Genomic DNA, 18,945 nt, shown 5'->3' with positions numbered 1-18,945 from the left:
GGGATCACAGTGGGTCGTCTGGTCCAGCCTCCCTGCTGAAGCTGATTCCTCCCTGAGCACATTGCACAAGATGTCGTCTAGTCAGTTTTCAAATATCTCCAGTGAGAGAGAGTCCATAACCTCTCTGGGCCATCTGTTCCAGTGCTCAGTCACCTGCACAGTAAGAAGCTCTTCCTCATATTTGTGTGGAATTTCCTGTTTCTGCCCATTGCCTCTTTTCCTATTTCTGAGCACTACTAAAAAGACTCTGCCAGGCAAACTTACAAATCTATGTCTAAAACCAGATTTTCCTACAAAAAGCATGATCCGGATCAATCACAAATCACAGCCAGAGAGGTCCAGATGCTGGCAGATTTCTGGCAGGAGCTGCACCTGCAGGGGCCAGCACTGGGGAGATCTCTCTGACCCTGTCCCACCATGCCCTCCTACCATGTTTGCCCAGGTGTGCTCTCTATTCCTTGTTTAGCATTGGCAAACCTGGCTTTTGGTCACATGAACATACATTTGAAGCATCTGCATCAGAGGCAGTGACTGACAACCACACAAGTGTCACGAACTCAAAGTCTCTGCAACAGAGAAAACAAAGCAAGGCTGTGCAGCCTTTCTAGTTCTTCATTTTCTTTCTCTAAATGGACTCCAAGAAGGCCTTTGTGACAGAATTGTTGAGCCATGATTCCCATGGGGAGTAAGAATCTATTCCTCCTGAAAACACACTTCAGCTGGAGCAAAGAACATAGTCCATTCTGGCAATACAAAACCATATAGAAACCTCTTCTCCACAGTTAACTGAATCAAAAACTGAAAAGGAAGAAGATAAGTCTTAGTAAAGGTCATACATATGATAAATTGATAACATTGTCCATGGTTCAGAATATGGAAAAGGACCTTGGAAACCACTCCTGTGTTCTAATATCTTTGAAGAAAATAAAAAGGCCGTGGTCTCAATGAACTGCATGAGAAGAGTATCAGAGAAGTACGGATGTCTGCAGAGCACTTTGATAGGAGACTGTGCAGAGAAGAGGAAGTCCTCACTTTCTTTGAAGAATCACATCTGTTGGGGAGCCTGTTGTGCAGAGTAGTTCATCAAAGCAACTGAAGCACTCTTCATCCTTCTCTAGACACTTATCACCAATCTCATACAGGCCTTAGGCCTCCTCTGTTGTTACCTCCTTTCCAATCACAAATTTCATGCTCCTCATCACTGACATTTCCAACTCACCTCTTACACACAGGCTCACTCCTCCATAACTGCTGTGTATCATTTTCAAAGACAGTGAGATTTGTTATCCTTGAGTTCTGATAGTGAAGTAAACTTTTGCATTAAGGATATTTCATAGCCAACTCACCTCTTACACACAGGCTCACTCCTCCATAACTGCTGTGTATCATTTTCAAAGACAGTGAGATTCATAAGGTGAGATTCGTGTAAGGTTCATAAAAATCTGCCAGGCCTTAGTGTTTCAGCAACCTGACTAGTATCCATAACATAATGGAATTCCTTTAAAGAATCTCTCCACAATGGTAAGGTAGACTGCTGCACTCTCTTTCTTCTGCCTTGACAGCAGATTTGTCCATTGCACCAAAACCAAGCAAGGAATTGAGAACACACCTGGACAAACACAGCAGAAGGAGCAGGAGCTGACTGGGTCAGAAAGCTTGAAGGCAACATAGTGTAAACTGTTCTATGCTTTTCTCAATGCTTGGCCCCTATACTAAAATAATTCAAAAAGCTGCAAATCTCTTTTCTTTTTTTTTTCTTTTTTTTCTTTTTTTTTTCCCTTTTTTTTTTCTGTTTTTTCTTTCTTTTTTTTTTCACCAGTTTTTAGACTGTAGGCTTTAATTTCTTTACTTGGAATTCAGTTTGGGCAAATTTCAAAATTATGCCCAAGGAATTTTGGAAACTGTCATAAGAAAGTACTCAAACCACGGGCAAGGCATGGATCTCTCTTCAAAGGATGCATGTGAACCCTGAGATCTGCAACTTTGCGTACTTCTCACAAAGGGAGCAGTAATTAGTGCACCAGCTAATACTCAGAAAATCCACACATGCCATTGAAAGAATCTATTCCCTTCTGAACCTTCTTGGCCCAACACCAAACCCCTGGCTCTTGCTTCACCTCTCTTGCCTACCCCATCAAAGGGAAGAAATCTCAGCAGCACTCCAGGCATGGTGACTTCTCTTAACCACAACATCCTGACTTGTCTGGTCATCAAGTAGATAAGCACTCACAGAAGTTGAAAACTGTTTACAAACTGATAAATTGGCTCAGCCAAACCCACAACAATTTCCAGATCTTTACACAGTGGCTTAGGAATCACCTCTAGTCTTAACAAAGAATCAACACCCAAAGTGGACTCTAGTGGTAAAGTCTGGGGTCCTACATAAAGCAAGATCCACCTTGAAAAAGCATGGTGGAGGTTTAACTACTTGTAATGTATTTGTGGGAACATTTGTCAGGTCTTAGGCTAGATTATTAATTTTGACCAAGCCACTTACTTTCTCAATTAACTGGCAGCTTTGATCACATCCATTGAACTCCTCAGCGGAAAAACCTAACAAAATTCATCTTCCATGGAAATAGTTCTAGCAAACTGACCTGAGATATTACAGAGAAGAAAGCAGACCCCAGGATAAAGGCCTACAGAACTAAAAAAAAAAAAAAAAAAAAAAAAAAAAAAAAGCATGCAATTTTACAGGCTCAGGTTCAGACATTAGAACCAGTTTTCCATGTTCACTTGCATTATTCACTGCTCTAGTGACACCCCACCTGGAGTGCTCCATCCAGTTCTGGGGACCCTGGTACAAGAATGACATTCACCTCCTGGCGCGAGTCCAGAGGTATTGGAGGTCACCAAGTTGATCAGAGAGCTGGAGACAGGCTGAGAGAGTTGGGGTTATTCAGCCTGGAGAAGTGAAGGCTCCAGAAAGACCTTAGAGCAGCCTCCCAATACCTAACTGGAGCTTATAAAAAAGGTGGAGACAGACTTTTTAGCAGAGCCTGGAGTGACAGCACAAGGGGCAAAATTTTAAACTGAAAGAGGGCAGATTTAGTTTGGATATAAGGAATAAATTATGTAGCATGAGGAGGGTGAGACACTGTTTTGTTTAAGAATAGAGTCAAGTAATTACAGTAAAATGTTAATAAACCCCTACACCTTTACTACAATGTCTTAAAGGCAGACTATTGAGGAAGCAAAAATCAGTGGTGAATGTCCAGAAAACACTTTACAAAAGTCTTCAGCCAGTTTTTAACAAGAGAGGTCTGTTCGTGCCTCGACAGAATATTTCCTTTTTTTTTTTCTGTTTATTCACCTGGTTCAAAGTACTGACTAGCTTATTCAAATTGAAAAAGCCTTTGGGGACTGCAAAGCATGGAAATTTCTTTTGCCCTCCATATCTGCAAATAGGAAATAGTTATGAGGAGCTAAGCTCTATGATTTCTGAAACACTGAGGAACACATTGACCAGAAAAAGAGAGTGGAAAAAAAATCAATCAGTTAATTATTTTTTGAGATATAAATCTTGCCTTGTTTAAATTGAATCCATGAAAATGTCAAGTCTGTTTAGACAAGCTTACTTTCAGTGAATCCAAAACATCTAAGTTAGCTTTATTTAATGACGAATTTTAGGTGCTGAGGGATTTGTGCAGTAATTGAAGTCTAGATTCCATTAAGCTGTACAGGAATGGATTGTGGAATGAAAAAAAATTATATTTATCTCATTATATTCGTGTCATGAAAAACTATAAAAAGTGCATGCTCTAAAACATTAACCTCGCAGTGTTGATCAAACATGCACAGCCACAGGACACACTTTTGGATAGTAAAAATAGGTTTAAAAGGCAACGTTGACAATATTTGTCCAGTGTGTACTGGTTACCTGCTCAAAATAAGATGAAATTGATTAAATAAAGTCTTCTTATTTGTTTGTTGAAATCTATTTAACCAAATAATTTATAGCACTTCAATTGGCATCAGTTGACCTTGGAAACATGGTAGTCGTGACTCCAGCTCTTTTCCCAGCACTGACACCTGCTGTCCATTGGTGAGGGGCTGACAACAGAGTCAGAGGAGGAAAGAGGGAAGGAGAGAGAGAACTTCAGAGCTAGGACAAAGACAGGAGGAAGGCAGAGTCTAATCAGCCAGACCTACACTATTTCCCCCTCCTTGAATCCTTCCCCAGCCCAGCAAGACATGCCTTCCTAATTATGCCATCTAATTCAGAAGTGTTACTGCATTCAAAAGGATCCAGTGCCCTTCACTTCAGAAGCAAATTTGCATACTTTCAACATCCTTCTCGAGGTCAAGGAGTCTCTGAAGATTCACAACAAGCCTGTCATTCCCACTACCTGGAGAAGAAGTGCAGTGCATGTCCAGTTGAAAACTCCCCTCTCTGAAAATCTTTCCCATTCCTTCATCCTCTATTAATGACACAAAAAATACACTGAGATCAGACAGCAAGAAGTGCAGCAGCAAAGAAATGCACCTGAGGATATCTAAACAATGAGTGCAAAGGTTACAGCTAGTTACTATGCCTGGGAGAAGAGGAGAACCAACAGCTCGAAGGGGTGGAGAGATGCTGTGGGACAGGAGGAGAGCTGACTGCATCCAACAACCACCTCAAGGGTTGTCTGAGCTAAGCACAGAGCACAAAAGCTGCACTCAGGACCACTTTTGCCATTGCCCACAGCATCTTGGCTTTGGCCACCACTGCCTCATACACAAGTCCCCCTCCCACTTCTCCCCAAGAAGAAGTGATCCACAGGGTCAGGATCACAATCCATCCAGAGCCCCTGCTCCAGTCCAGGCCAGCACCCAAAGCACACCCCTGGCTTTGAGGTGCCTCCTGAGGTGCTGCAGTATGGCTGCAGGTGTAAATGGCCCCTCTGACAGTACGACCCCAGCTCATACACGTGATTCCTATGTGCAAACTCCTCTTGAAAAGAAAATGGAGGAAAAGAAATAAAGACAGACAGCTATGCAGTGAGAGCATGACCTGCTGAGTGTGAGATTCATCTTGGCCATCTTTAAGCAGGTGTATCTGAACTAATTCTTTAGGCCTTCTGGGACACTGTGGCAGTGACTAGCTATTCCTTGTAGGGAAAAATCCATGGCAAGTGGGATGAGAGGAGGAGGCTTTCACTATCCCTCTCCTCTGTTTCTACCTTACAAAGAACAGGAAAGAGAGGGTGAAACTGGAGAGGAAAATTGTATCCACTTGAGTAGTTGTATCCGAAGTTTCTCAGCACAAGACTGCTAGTGGCTTTTCAAAACCCCTGCTACAGTCCCCCCAAAACAGTTATGCTAAATCACAAAAATGTCCATCTTCTCCCTCCTGAAGGCCTTTTGGCTGCTCTACCCATGGGGGAAAAAAACACCTCATTACTGCTCTTTGTGGTTCCCATATCACATTATATCCAGCGATGTACACCCACTGGGCACCTACCACATCCTCAACCCCTATGTGAAGAATAATACATGAACACTCAAACCAAGCTGCCAGTCTCCTTCCCTTTCTTCTTCCCATGGTATTCCCTGTTCCTTGGCTATGCTTTTGCCATCAGACCTTTCATCCAACATCTATCCAAAGCTGTAAAGCACTTGAGTAGGAAAAATTCCTGAATATTACCAGGTAGGTGCTCTCAGCTGTTATGAATAGAAAGTTGTAAATTTTTTTGAGTTTCAGAGTTAAAAAAAACAAGTCAGACCTCTTTGGTTTCGCTGCCGGAGAGGGGCTCCTTAATTACCTGTTAATGGCCGGTGATTAACTATTGTTTCCCTGATGCTGGCTGTGTGCCAAGAAGACACCAGGACAGACCCTCCAAGGTAAAGAGAATGGGCAGTGACATCAGAGCCAGTATGCAGATGAGAAATGCATTGCGCCCCGAATTTTTACAGTTTTACAGTTTTTACAAGAAAAACCCCTAAAATCACGAGCCAACAAGTGACTTAAGTGACGTCTAAGGATGGGAGTGTAGTCCCATACCTGCTTGGACCCTTTTGCTTCTCACCCTAACCTGAAAAGATACTGATTAAAGAGACACCCCGGAGTGTTAAACAAACAAGCAGGAATCTACGACTCTCCCGTGAGGACAGAATCCCCAGCTCTGCCTGCAGACCAGCGGACAAAGCTGCATCATCCTCCTTCTCCGTGCCACGCCTGGGAGCAGCAGCGGTGCGGGCGACGGGGCAACCCGTCGATTTCTCCCCACCTGAGCTGATTCTTCTTAATAAAGGCATTAAAAAAGGAGAAAGATCTTCTGCCCAATTTATTTCATCAGCAGACCAAGCTCCTGTCTGAAACTCACCAGCACAGTAGAACAACTGTGCTGTGGCTGCTATTCCCAGTGAGCCTGAAGTGGCAGAAGATCACAGGAGGTATGGAGTTTGACAGCTTATGTGAGATTTAACAGACAGCTCAAAGGTACTGATTGCCTCACCTAGGAAACATGGTTCCATGACACACAGAGCACAGTGTCCTGGGATCTCTCCCAGATACCTTGATTTGAGGGAAATCAAATTGTCACTAGGAATCGATCTGGCCTTACAGCTCCAACTTTTCAAGTATGCCAGTTTGATCCTGGAGAGGCCAGGGCACAGTCTGAGTTTTTGTCACTGGTAGGCACCGCAAGGGGCAGGTGGGACAGACTGAAACCTTTTCAGAAGCTAATCGCTCCCACAAAGACAGCACGATAACAGGGAAAGAAAGGAGTAAACAGCTGAGCAGCTGGATGAACAGCTCGTTTAGCCAGAGGAAAGCAGTTGCTGGAATGAGGCTGTTCAAAGGGGAGGCTGCAAAAAGTTGACAGAGAACAATGGAAACAATTCTCCACTGCTCAGAATGAGCCTTTTCTGAAGATTATCTACAGATTTAAATTTTGGAGAGTCTACTGCTTGCTGAGATTCAGATCGTAAAAGTTCTCTTTTATTGATGTATGCAGGTTATTTTTTATTCATCTGCCTTCTATTAGGTGTTACAGTAGCCTGAAAGTTCCAAGATTCCAACAAAAGTTGCTTATATCCCTCTTTTTGCATGCTGAATGTACTCATATGCCTAGACCTATGATTTCCTTTGTGGCTTTTTTTTTTTTAAGTCTTCTTGCATATTTGCACAGCACTGTAACCTTGAATGACCACTACTGCAATTTTCCAGTCACAAATATTTGGAAATCAAGATGTTATTGGAGTTAATAACAGGGAAGCTCCTCTTTCAACACACTTCAGTCACAGCTAATGAACCAAGGAACACAAGTTTCAGAAATAAGTTATAATTCTTTGTATTGACAACCCCATACCAGCATATTCTGATTTTTCCTGTCCTTGCATAGAGGTAGAGTGATTTCTGGGAAGCACCCCAAGAACCATGGGAAGAGTTCAAGAAAGTTTTTAACCCCATTGCAAGGCTAACAGCCACAGTCCCCACCAGCTGTTGGGTGCTGGTGTTTTTTGTTGTTTGGTTTGGTTTGATTTTGGTTTTAGTTTTGGTTTTGGTTTTAGGGTTTTTTTGGGTGGTTCTTTTTTTGTTTGTTTGTTTTTTAAAAAAGCTTGCAATTAGATATAGGAGACTTTCTCTTTTTAACTTTTAACTACTTTTTAACTACTACTGCCTGATTCTCTCAGCTAAACAAAACTGCATGCTCTGAAAATGGTTCTACTCTTCTCAGTGGCACCCTAAATCCAAACTGTGTTCTCAGTGTGTCTCCAGGCATCTTGTAAAATACAAAGAATGTCTGTCCAGCTGAAATGATCTCTTTTGTTTCAACTTGTGTACAGGGACTTGGCATTCAGGCCCTTAGGACATCAGAGTTTCCATGAAGCCACATTTCACTATTTCATTTATTTTAACATGCAAGCAGCTCTGGCAGAACTGCCTGAGGATTTCCAGTTTAAAGTGAGGCAGGACAGTGAGGAACACAGATAAAAATCAGAAAGGCCAGAGAAGGGCAGATAAAGATTATATCTTTTTACAACACTTTTTTTTTTTTGCCTTGACATGATTTTTTCTTCATAAAAAGAGCATGAATTTCAAGGCAGGGAAGCAGAAACACAACCTAGAAACTATGTGAAAGTTGTTGAGATCAAGGCAGCAGAAAAATGTTTAGAATAAAGCTGAACAGTCAGAGTAGGTAAAGCTGAAGGGTGATGGCAAATTCAGGCTGAACGTCAAGAAATCCCGTTTAGCAATAGGATTTCTCAGCAATACTGATAAGAGCAATAAAAGCTATTAAGAAAACTGCCCCTTCATTTGAGAAGGAGACCCTATCCTGAAGTTTTTTAAAAACATTTGAGTTGAAGTGTGGTCCACTCAAAGACCCTTGTGTTTTATGACAGGTCCCCAAGACCACGTGCCAGGAGCAATAGATGGGATGTTCTTCTTGCATTGTCTCTTTGCACATCTTTTTCCCCAAGCTGCTTTTTCTCATTCTCCAATGTTTTGTCCTTTGCCTTCTCTGCATCTACTTCAGATCTCCTTAGGAGTCAAACCTGGCAGGCAACAGGTGGAATAAAGTTTCTGACAAACTGAGATTCCAAGAAACCTCCACTGAGCACTTAACCTCATATTTTAAGGCAAGAGTCCCACAATGACTGCAAATAAACTCTGGGAACTTGATATCAATTTCCCAGGGCTGTTCCAGCATATGGAGGGAACTGTGGCCATCTTGTGTTACATGTTCAGTCCCCAGCATCTCCAGGTGCTCTTTTCTCTGAAACTGTTCACAACCACCGTAATAGCCATAGGAGGGAGTGGAAAGTGCTTAAATTATTTGCTATTTGCATTGAACACCTTGTCTCCACAAAGTAAGGCAGCCAAAAAGGGGAGGTAAAAAGGACCCAGAGACCCTTCAAAGAGAGCATTCATATACACTTTGCTGCCATCAGTCATGGGTACAAGACATAGAGTTTCATTGCTGACAGGGAACTTGCAGCTGGCATCACTGTCTAGACATCTCTTGTGATGTCTAAAAGCTGCATGTTCCAAGAATAGGTAATTTCTTCAGTAGTTTTCCTTAATTCAGAGAACCTAAGTCCATTGCTTTTCATTCAAGACTTTGCCTAGAACTAACTATTGATAATTTTACAGTTTAATTTTAGTAGGGACTTAGAAACTACAAAGGCATGTTCAGAAATTGCAGACAACAGACTTGGAAGACAGACAGCTCTGAAGGCAAAGCACTTCTCTGCCTCAAAGCAAAATGAGATCAGCTGCAGACAAATAATGAGATGTTGAATCAATTAAGAAGAACAAAAGATATTTTTGAAGTCGGACAACAACATCAGATAATAAAAATCAAGGGAGCATTTTACTATAGAAATCTTTACTGGGCTTTTAGAATCCTCTTTCTCCTCATCTGTGGCCTAAGCAAAATACCTGGCACTTAGGATTTCTGCCCAGAGCTGGCTCCACTCAAATACTGAAATGTGGATAATCAGGAACTGTTGGGCAGTTTGCTCCCTAGGAAACATCTGCTTTCTGGAGAAAAGGAATGTCTAATACAGCTGTGCCTTGCAGGCAAACATGCCCTCTTTACACAAGGGCTGAGCAGTTACTGTTTCAGAAGGGATTACCTAAGGAGATTCCATGATTGTGGCTTCAGCTTTTACTTCTGGGCAAACTTGGGGCTCATTCCACGTGTGCAATAACTATTGGGTGTGTTTGCACACACGTAGGCCCTGCAAAACCTGTTGCTTACACAGGCCAGAAATTACTTGAGAGTCCAGGTTAATTCTAAGCAAAATTGTAGCACCTCATTAAGGTTCCTTCTCTTCACTGTAGCCAGCTGTTTTCAGCTGCAGTTACTGGTCCTGGGTCACATTCTTCAGGGCTGTATTTTCCTTGCACCAAACACTTTGAAAGCTTTTGCCACAAAGTGCAGGCTTTCCCAAGTATGTTACAAGTTCCCAAGAAGGTAGGGAACTGTAACATTGAATTTCAACATCAAAATTTCCTGGAGATCCTTCCTTATACCTGGCTCACGTTGGAACTGCAGCTTGGAAACAAGGACAGGCTCACTCAGAGCATGCTGGATTTTAAGGGGTTGCTGAAGCCCCTCTGCTAGTCCTGACTAACCCACCACATGTACCATCCCCACACAGCAACTTGGCAAATCCCTTTTTAGCACTCCAAAAGTGAGGACAGATGTAGCTTCAATAGCAAGAAGCAAATGCCTGTGTTGAGACAGCTATTGGCCTTGTCTGCTCAAAACCTTCACTTCCTTCTCTGCATTACCACTCAGTAAGTGAAAGGCAGATGATGCTCAGCTGCAGAAGTGTCAAAAGCAGCACCCAGAGGCGCACATAAGGGGTGGATGACTGCAGGACAGTCTGCAAGCAGCAGCTGTGAACTGCTGAACTTGGCCACTGGTTCTTCTCTAAGAACCAGGACCAGCAGGACCAAGACTACATCAAAATCAGGGAAATAAATTATTGGGAAGTTTATATATACAGCCAGAAGCCAAGAAAGTGAAAATCACTGAAAGGTGGGGGACAAGAAGCTCTCAGCCTTGAAACCAGAGGGAACAGGGAAACAATCATGCTGAGCCACCTCTGTGTTCAGCTGCAACTTCTCAAGCGCCTGCAGACACACAGGAGCTGCACACACAGCAGCTTAGAAATATTTCTGTATCAAGGATAATGTGTACCCAACATACTTTTTTTGTCCCACTCCCAAGCAGCAAGGAGTAGAATAACCCCTCCTGTCTTTACTTATTTCTTATTTTTCTAGAATGTTAGTCACAGGCAAAGTACAAGATGTGTCATGGGATTTGTATTTGCCGAAAACCATTAATAGATCATAAGTCTTGGAATTCAAAAACAAACCTTTGTTTTGTGGATCCCACTTATGGTAATGAGCTACAGCTTGGTCTTGGCACTGCACTGAGTTGGGAGTTCACCCTTCCTACAACTGGCAGGTAATGCTTGCAGCAGCTCTGGAAACTGCTTAGGGGACCATGGCATGGAAGATTCCGCTTTTTTATGGAATTAGCTATTCCAGCTGGTTGTGTCTGCTGGCCTTTGCTCCAAATGTTCTGTCAAAAGGAGGTATAATCAAAGAACCTGCTGCTAAGGGATGGTTTTTTGGGGTTTTTTTTGAGTCTTAGGGCTTAGAATTCACAAGGGTGAGACAGTTTTGCTCAATTTCAGAATGATTAGGCTCATTGGGAAAAAACTCAACTACACAAAACAAACTTAAAAGCAAAGGCATTCCTAAATCTTGATCATCATGAAAGTCTGGCACCATTTTTAGATAAACATGGGATTATGTTTTGTGGTTCTGAATAGAATACTTTGGAAATTTTGATTTTGACATACAGTTTGTCTTTGCAAGCTGTAATAATAACCACTAAAAATGCATCTTTGGTAATAAGACTGAAGAAGAAAACAGTGGTCCAAACAGTGTTTTGTAAAGGGTTGAAAGACCTGAAGTGCTATAGGGATGAAATCTTCCTGGCTTGGTCTGAGACACTGGATTTTTATTGCACTGGAAAGTAGCAGGCAGATATTGCTATTGCTGTATTGCTATCTCCTACAATAAAATAAGTTCTAACAAATGACAAAGACTCTGAAGCAACTGAATGTGAAGATTGTCTAAAGAACTTTCTTTTTCAGCTTTGAAAAATATTTCCACTTAACAGTTCTGGCACAGAAGAGCTTTGCTGTAGCAGTGTCTAGGTATCTGTAAAGCAATCTAGTTTTCATAGATGTCCCTCAGAAATACTACACACTATGAGCTGAGGAATATCAGTCTTGATGGAACAGTAATTCTGAATTCTGCACCACACTATGATTTTGAGTAGCAGTAATGACTTCTGATTGTGTGGACAGAGAATATAAAACCCAGAGCTCTCAGGGTTAAACTGAAATTGATACCACTGTGCACTGTCTTCTCTACTCTTTCTCTGAACCCCACTTGCACTGAGAGGTGCTGTGTAACAGCTAAGGAAATCTCTGAATTACCTGCTGTTGATATTGAGCTATTCTGTAAAGAAGAACAAAAGGAAGACAATCTGTGTTGTCTTTGGTCAGAAGGAGGCCCACCTTGGAGGAGATAAGTATCTATGGAATGCCCAGAGTACTACAGGTGCTTTAGGATCAAAATACACCTGCAGAGATCATTCCTGTGCAGAATACAGAGGCTGTCTTGCTTAGATGGTCAAGCCAACAGCTGCCCTCCCTGCAGAGATGCATAGCCAGTGAATGTACTGGATCTATGATATTCAGATCTCAAAACACATTAGCTCTCAAACTTAAATAGTTTCATTCCCTGTGCTTCCTTAATGCTGCCAGACAGTCCAGGCTCTGACACACAGTGCTTTTTTTTTTCAGAGAGCTAACTGTATTCTGGGCTGCACCAAAAGCAGTGTGGGCAGCAGGTCGAGGGAGGAGATTCTCCCCCTTCACTCCACTCTTATGAAACCCCACCTGGAGTGCTGCATCCATCTCTGGTACCCCCAGCATAAGATAGATGTGGACCTGTGTCACAGACATACTGTATGAAAAACCTTTTTGTCAGGATTTTTTCTCCTGAGAAGCTGGGAAGCTTCAGCTTCTCCATGTTTTGCTGCTTTGGAATGTGATTTGGAGAATTGTTTACCCAGCATGTGAAATTGTTTTTACTTGCTGGACAATGACAGCCACCTGTGTCAAGGCTGTGAGCAGCCAGAGGCTTTTATTATCATTCCTTTGTTTTCCTTTCTAGCTTTCTGATGGATCCTTTCTCTCTACTCTTTTTAGTTTAGTTTTAGTAAAGCATTTTAATATAATATCACAATATAATAAATCAGCCTTCTGAAACACGGAATCAAGATTCTCATCTCTTGCCTTGTCCTGGGACCCTCAAACACAACCATAGACCTGCTGTTCAGAGTCCAGAGAATGCCACAAAGCTGATCAGGGGGCTTGAGAGCCTCAGCTGTGAAGACAGGCCAAGAGAGTTTGGATTGTTCAGCCTGGAGAAGAGGAGGCTCCAGAGAGACTTTAGAGCCCCTTCCAGTACCTAGTGGTGCTACAAGAGAGCTGGAGAGGGACTTCTCACAAGGGATAGCATGCAGTGATAGCAAGAGAGGAAATGGCTTTAAACTGAAAGAGATCAGTTTTAGATCAGATATTAGGAAGGAATTATTTAATGTGAGATGGTGAGACACTGGAACAGGACAAGGATCAAAGTTTTAAACTGAAAGAGGGTAGATTTAGATTGGATATAAGGAATAAAATCTTTATTATGAGGTACAAGTTTAAATGTTTCTTGGGATTGTGAGAAAGTAGTAGCTTCAGAAGCTTGGTTTTGAGGGGAAAAAACCATCAGCAGTATTAACTCCACACCAGCAGAGGGAAACACAGCCTCAAGAAAACTAACTCGCCCTCTTGGGAGATGTTTTTTACCATCACATCCACTGAAATGGACTGATTTAGCCAGGGATAAATTAAACCCCTTGTGATGCAGTGGGATATGCTGTCTTGTTTCCTGTATTTACTATATACACCAACAGAAATAAAGAAATCTCTGCTTTAAGATGTATCTGTTAATAATACGTGATTCAGACATCTTGGGCTTGATTTTTTTTCCATGTTTGTGTTTCCAACTCTCCATTAAGTTAATGGGTCCAAAGTGAACTTGGCAAAACAAGATCCAGTCCAGCACAGTGAGAAGTGACTTAAGGACGTTGGAATTCACCTCTTTCACCCCGGAAGATGCCATTCAAGCACCAGTCATTGGTAGGTGCCTGTGACAAAACCACAGCTGGAAACAGACACGATTGGCAGCTCTTCTGACATGCCAGTGAGAAAAACAAACCCTGCTGGCCCACACCCTCTCCATGCAAAAGACAAGTGCAGGGTTAGGATAGGTTTTATCAGAAGTTCAGTGGCAGGGGAGCATTGCTGCCCTGAGGAGGGGTATCCAAAACTCTGTGATGATTTCCAGAAGCAATGGGGAAGATAGGAATTGTAGAAAAAGCTTCCAAGAGTAGCATTGCATATGAGCATGAATTTCACCTCTCTGGAAGCACTTCACCATTCTGGGCTCACAACAGCTGCTTCCAAATCCCTGCGAACCAGCTTGCTTCTCATCCTCACTGTTCCAGCTCCTAAGGGTTACATCTGTTAAAGGACACTTCCAAAAACACGTAATTAAAAGATGCTGAACTCCTCCAGGCAACCAAAGCAACACATTATGACCTGCTTGCCAACTACAAAAACAAAACAATGCACCACAGTGTGTTCTGCTCCAAGGGATACTGAATGCAGTGACATTAAACACCAATCATGTGGGCTAAAGGAAAAGATGGAAATTTAATCAAAAGTTGATGGCTATGACTAGCAATTTTGCAAGACTTGGATGCCTTAAAAACATGCTCAAAAATGGGTCTGCAGTGTCCTCAATGCTAAATTCCTGGTGCTGCATCCTTGCTTTTCTTGCTGGCATCTTCAGCTGCACGTAGTTCACTGGGGGCTCCCTTTGTGACAAGGAAATGCACCTGAGCCTGGGCAGGTGGGTCCCTGCTGCCCTTCCTGCCACTGCACAGTTGCTCAAGAACAAACATTTCTACCTGCAAATGTGGTGTGATTCTGGCAGTAATTCCCTACAAGAAGGTGAAAAACAGGATGCATGCAAAGAACAGTGGCCAGCCAACAGACAGAATCTTGGCTGTTTTTCATCTCTTTCCATCCAATGGACTATATAGCATAATGGATAGCTGCCACTGCACCACAGATGAGTTACAACTCTTAGCTACTGACATGCTCTTTTCCTGTGTCCTGTCACACTTGTCATCTGCTTTGGCTATTTGCCTTCCAGAGCAGGCTCATTTTTGGTTCCGTCTATAGTAAGACATGCTGAATGCCAGCTTCATCTCAATGAGTAAGTAAACTTCCAAGGAAACACAGCTAACTCGGATGGTGCAAAAACCAGCAGGGGCTCCTGCAAAACTGCCTTGCACAAAAGGACATTAACCACAAAACTGAGCAGAAAAATGTAATTCTGTGCCCCAACCCCATCCTTCCAGGTGAGGTAACAGATACACAGATATCTTTAAAACAATGGACAGTCTCGAAACCTTAATTTGCTGGCAGGAGAGAAATCTGCAACAGTTAAAAACTGTCAACCTTGGAAATTAAAATAAAAAAGCCTCCTAGCAAATTACAATGCCAAAAGGTATCTCAGCAGAGCAATGGGAGGAACAGGAATAGAGTTTAGACAGGAAAACATCATTAGGAACCCGTCTTATCCCTTTGCTTCTACACCAAACAGTCACCTGCATCTAACAAAGGCTGGACTCCTTTAACATCTCCCACCTGAAATGGTTCCATGTGACAACTGATGGTATCAGAGCCAGCAGTGTTATAACAGAAAGTTGCACACATACCCCTGACTAAATCTGGAAATTCAGACACTGAAAACACTTTCTTTCCTTCCCTCTACTGGGCCTCCTCTCCTGTTTCAAGGGTTGCTTGTTCCAGAGTGAAGTCTCATAACTGGGCTGCAATTCTTCATTTCCATTCACTGCTCACAAATTCAGCTGGTTTCAAAATACATGAGCTGTTACTAAGACTGGGCTAAGACAAGAGATCCCCAATCCAAGACACAGAAGTATTCAGGCTGCAGAGAGCACTTTGAATGATTCTGAGAGTACTTCTTCCCTGTCTTACCTTGCGTATAGGACTACAGAAAGTTGCGCAAAGGGATGTTATAGGGAAGATTAGGCAGATATTCTTCCCTGTAACACAGCACCATCCACGAGTCTGGAAAGAAGGCACTAGAAAACTGTAGAGATTGTTTTTTTTTATTTTTCCAAAAGCCGAAGTTCTCCCTCATAACCATCCTGCCTCATCTCCACAGAAATGTGACTTCTGGTCCATTAGTGACATCACAACTGTAAGGGATACTGTCCCTTCCTTCCCTGCTTCTTATATCATACTGTTAGAGACAACTGTTGTTACTGCCCAGCTGCTGAACGTGGATGGTTACCAGGAATGTTAGAGAGCAGCCTCCCGATCTTTTCCCTTCAAAGAACATCACTGTATCCCTATCTTTTTCTCTTCAATCTTGGGGGCTGTAGGGAAACAGCTGGTTCTTCCCTAGAGACAGCTCTGGCAGCTGCTATACATGCCCTCCGGGAAGGAAAAGATGAGCAGAACTAGAAGGAAGACTTTTGCCTTCATTAGAAATCTTCAGAAATGTCATTATAAAATATACAAATTATTTTTTTAATTCAAATGCTGAGAAAAATATGGAGGTGTACTCCATCTCTGACAGAAACTCTTCCTAATGTGTTTAACATGATTTTGGAGCCCAATACAGCTTACTCAACTCCCTTGCACCGACTGGGATTGTAGATCCAAAGCAGATGAGGGCAAACATTCAGGAGACCAAGGAGCTTGCCTGAATCTCAGCCCCAGGCACATGCAAAGCACAGAAGAGCACAGCAGCAGTGACCTGGTGATCACTGATGTCCATGACCGGCCATGTCTAGGCTGAAATGCCCAAGCCAGGAAGCAGTATAGGGGTGAGCTTATCAGCCTGTGCTTATCAGACTGGCCTGTGCACCACCAGCTAAACTAAGGGGGTCAATGCAGGGGAAAGAAGCACACAGTGGCAGCCTCTCTCCCAAGGATTCCACCCTTGAGGCTTTTGAGGTGACCCGGTCATTGCACTGCACGTTCTCCCTTCTCAACATTACCATCGCATACTAAAGTGATGACAACATGGGATGAGAGCGGCAGAGAGATGATGATGTGATGTCTGATTCCAAACCTTGATTTTGCAGAGCACCTAGAGGTAAATGCACAGTGATAAACCAAGTTGTCTAGACAGGGAAAGAGTGGATTGGAGAAGCAACCAAGGTGATAAGGCAAAATATAAGGAAAACAACCCAGAAAATAAAAGAGGACAGTGGTCAAGACAGAGCTGTCTGTTTACATCATGCACAACTGGGAATGCAGTCCAGACAAGTTACAGAAGTTTTCCAGATCTAATGCTAAACAAAATTACAACCTCTCTCCAAGTCTGGCCTCAATACAAATACACCCCACCCCAAGATCTCATCACACTAAGCAAAACAGAGTTTTACAAGTATTCCATTTCTGTAGCTGGCATAACAGTGCAATTCCAATTAATAGGAAATGCAGATGTGCAAAAGGAACTGTTTACACCCTGATCATCACAGCACAGGTCAGTATTATCATTACTGAACTATTATTACTGTTTTCACTATACTGTATAAGTAATATCAAAATATTGTATCATGAATGTCCAACTACTATTTAATTGTTGATACCCACTACTTAAATTCAAAGGAAGCTAAAAAAGACAAAGGAAAGCAAAACATTTCATGACACCAACAGATTCTTCACCACAGCTCTTGAATTTGAACTTTTAAGTGAGGTACATGAAGACACAGATTACAGGACCAATCCCTCTCGACAAAGATTGATAAATAAGTGTAAAAGCCAGGAACCTTCTCCTCAGTATTGCAATTTGCTAACTTTCACTCACTACTAAGACATTACACAGTGATAAATTTGTTTTGATTTCTATTTTACTTCTAACACATTCAGGGCTGTGAAATACCAAAAGGAAATGTACTGTAACAGAGCACTTCTCACTCTGAAAAAAGGAAAACACACTTTTAGAGTAATACAAAGAATGGTTATCTGTGGTAGACACTGAGTAAGAAATATTCTTAGGCTACCATATGTGCGTGTGTGCTTGGGACAAGGATAAAAACATGTGGGGCCAGTTAAGAGCAGAAAAAAAGACCAGGGGAAAAAAAGAAGGAAAAAAAAATAAAAGAAAAAAAAAGACTATGAAGGCAGGAGCAAACTTGAGGCAGCAGAACAGAGAACACTGCTGAACGCTCACAAAAAAATAAGAGAAATGAAATACATACAGGGCCGGGAAGCAGCTTAGCAAGATGGGATATATGAAACAAAGAAGGAATTTAGAAAGTTCTCAGCTGTTCTACCTTTTAAGAATAAAATATTAAGGCAGAAAAGCACTTAAGGAAGCATTAGCGTATGCATCAGCACACAAACAGGCACTGAACCACAAGGGATTAAATGGCCATTACTGCGTTGGGGCAGTCATTCCACCTGCTCACAGAGGTGCCAGAGGAACAGCGTGACACACAGATCTACAAAAATCCCAACCATAAACTGCAGCTACTGGAGCAAAGGCATAGCTGCAGACAGGCTACCAGCCACATTGCTAGGTTACATTCACGTGTAAAGTACTAGAACAAGCACAAAGAAAACAGGAATTAAAATATACATGAAATGAATATCCATTAAAGGAACAGGAAGAATGTCAAGGATAAGAGGTGTTTACTGATTATGTACCAACTCAGCATCTTGCTTCCTTTTTTTGCTTCACTTTTATAAATTTTGTACAAATTTCAAGTAGGCACATCATGGAAATGCCATCAGTGTGTGTCTAATTCTTTACAGTCCTTTACTAACAACAAACCAAGAGAGCCATGTGCAAGATCTATAATCCATGGTAAGATTAGCTGTCTTCAGAAACAATAGATAGTAGGAATGTCCATGTCTATAGCAAGACCTGCCACTGTGGCTTCAAAATGCAAAGCCACATTAGCTCTGGCAGGTTAACCAAGTTGCTTCTCTTTTTCTCTAGCAGTCACCAAAGTGACCACAAAGTATAGCATCATCAGTATGGTGACTTCACTTTTGAAACTCAGGAGACTTGTATCCTCAGTGACTTAGGTGAATTTGTAACATGGCTGATAAAACCAAAGGCCTGATGCTGAAGTTTCTAAGGCATTTGGGAAGATTATTCATGTCAATGTAAACATTTAGAACTCTTAGGAATAAAATTCCTGTAGGGAAAAAAAAACGGTTAATAAAGTGAAGAATACCCAATAGGTTTTACTCTTCTGGCTTAGCTGCAGCTTTGATACCTTATCAACAGATTTCTCAAGTTAACCAGCCCTT

The sequence above is a fragment of the Passer montanus genome, unplaced genomic scaffold (genome assembly GCF_014805655.1).
Source record: "Passer montanus isolate IOZ18808 unplaced genomic scaffold, ASM1480565v1 scaffold137, whole genome shotgun sequence".
Classification (NCBI taxonomy): Eukaryota; Metazoa; Chordata; class Aves; order Passeriformes; family Passeridae; genus Passer; species Passer montanus.
The sequence above is the reverse complement of the archived record's forward strand: the minus strand, read 5'-3'. Positions refer to the sequence as shown.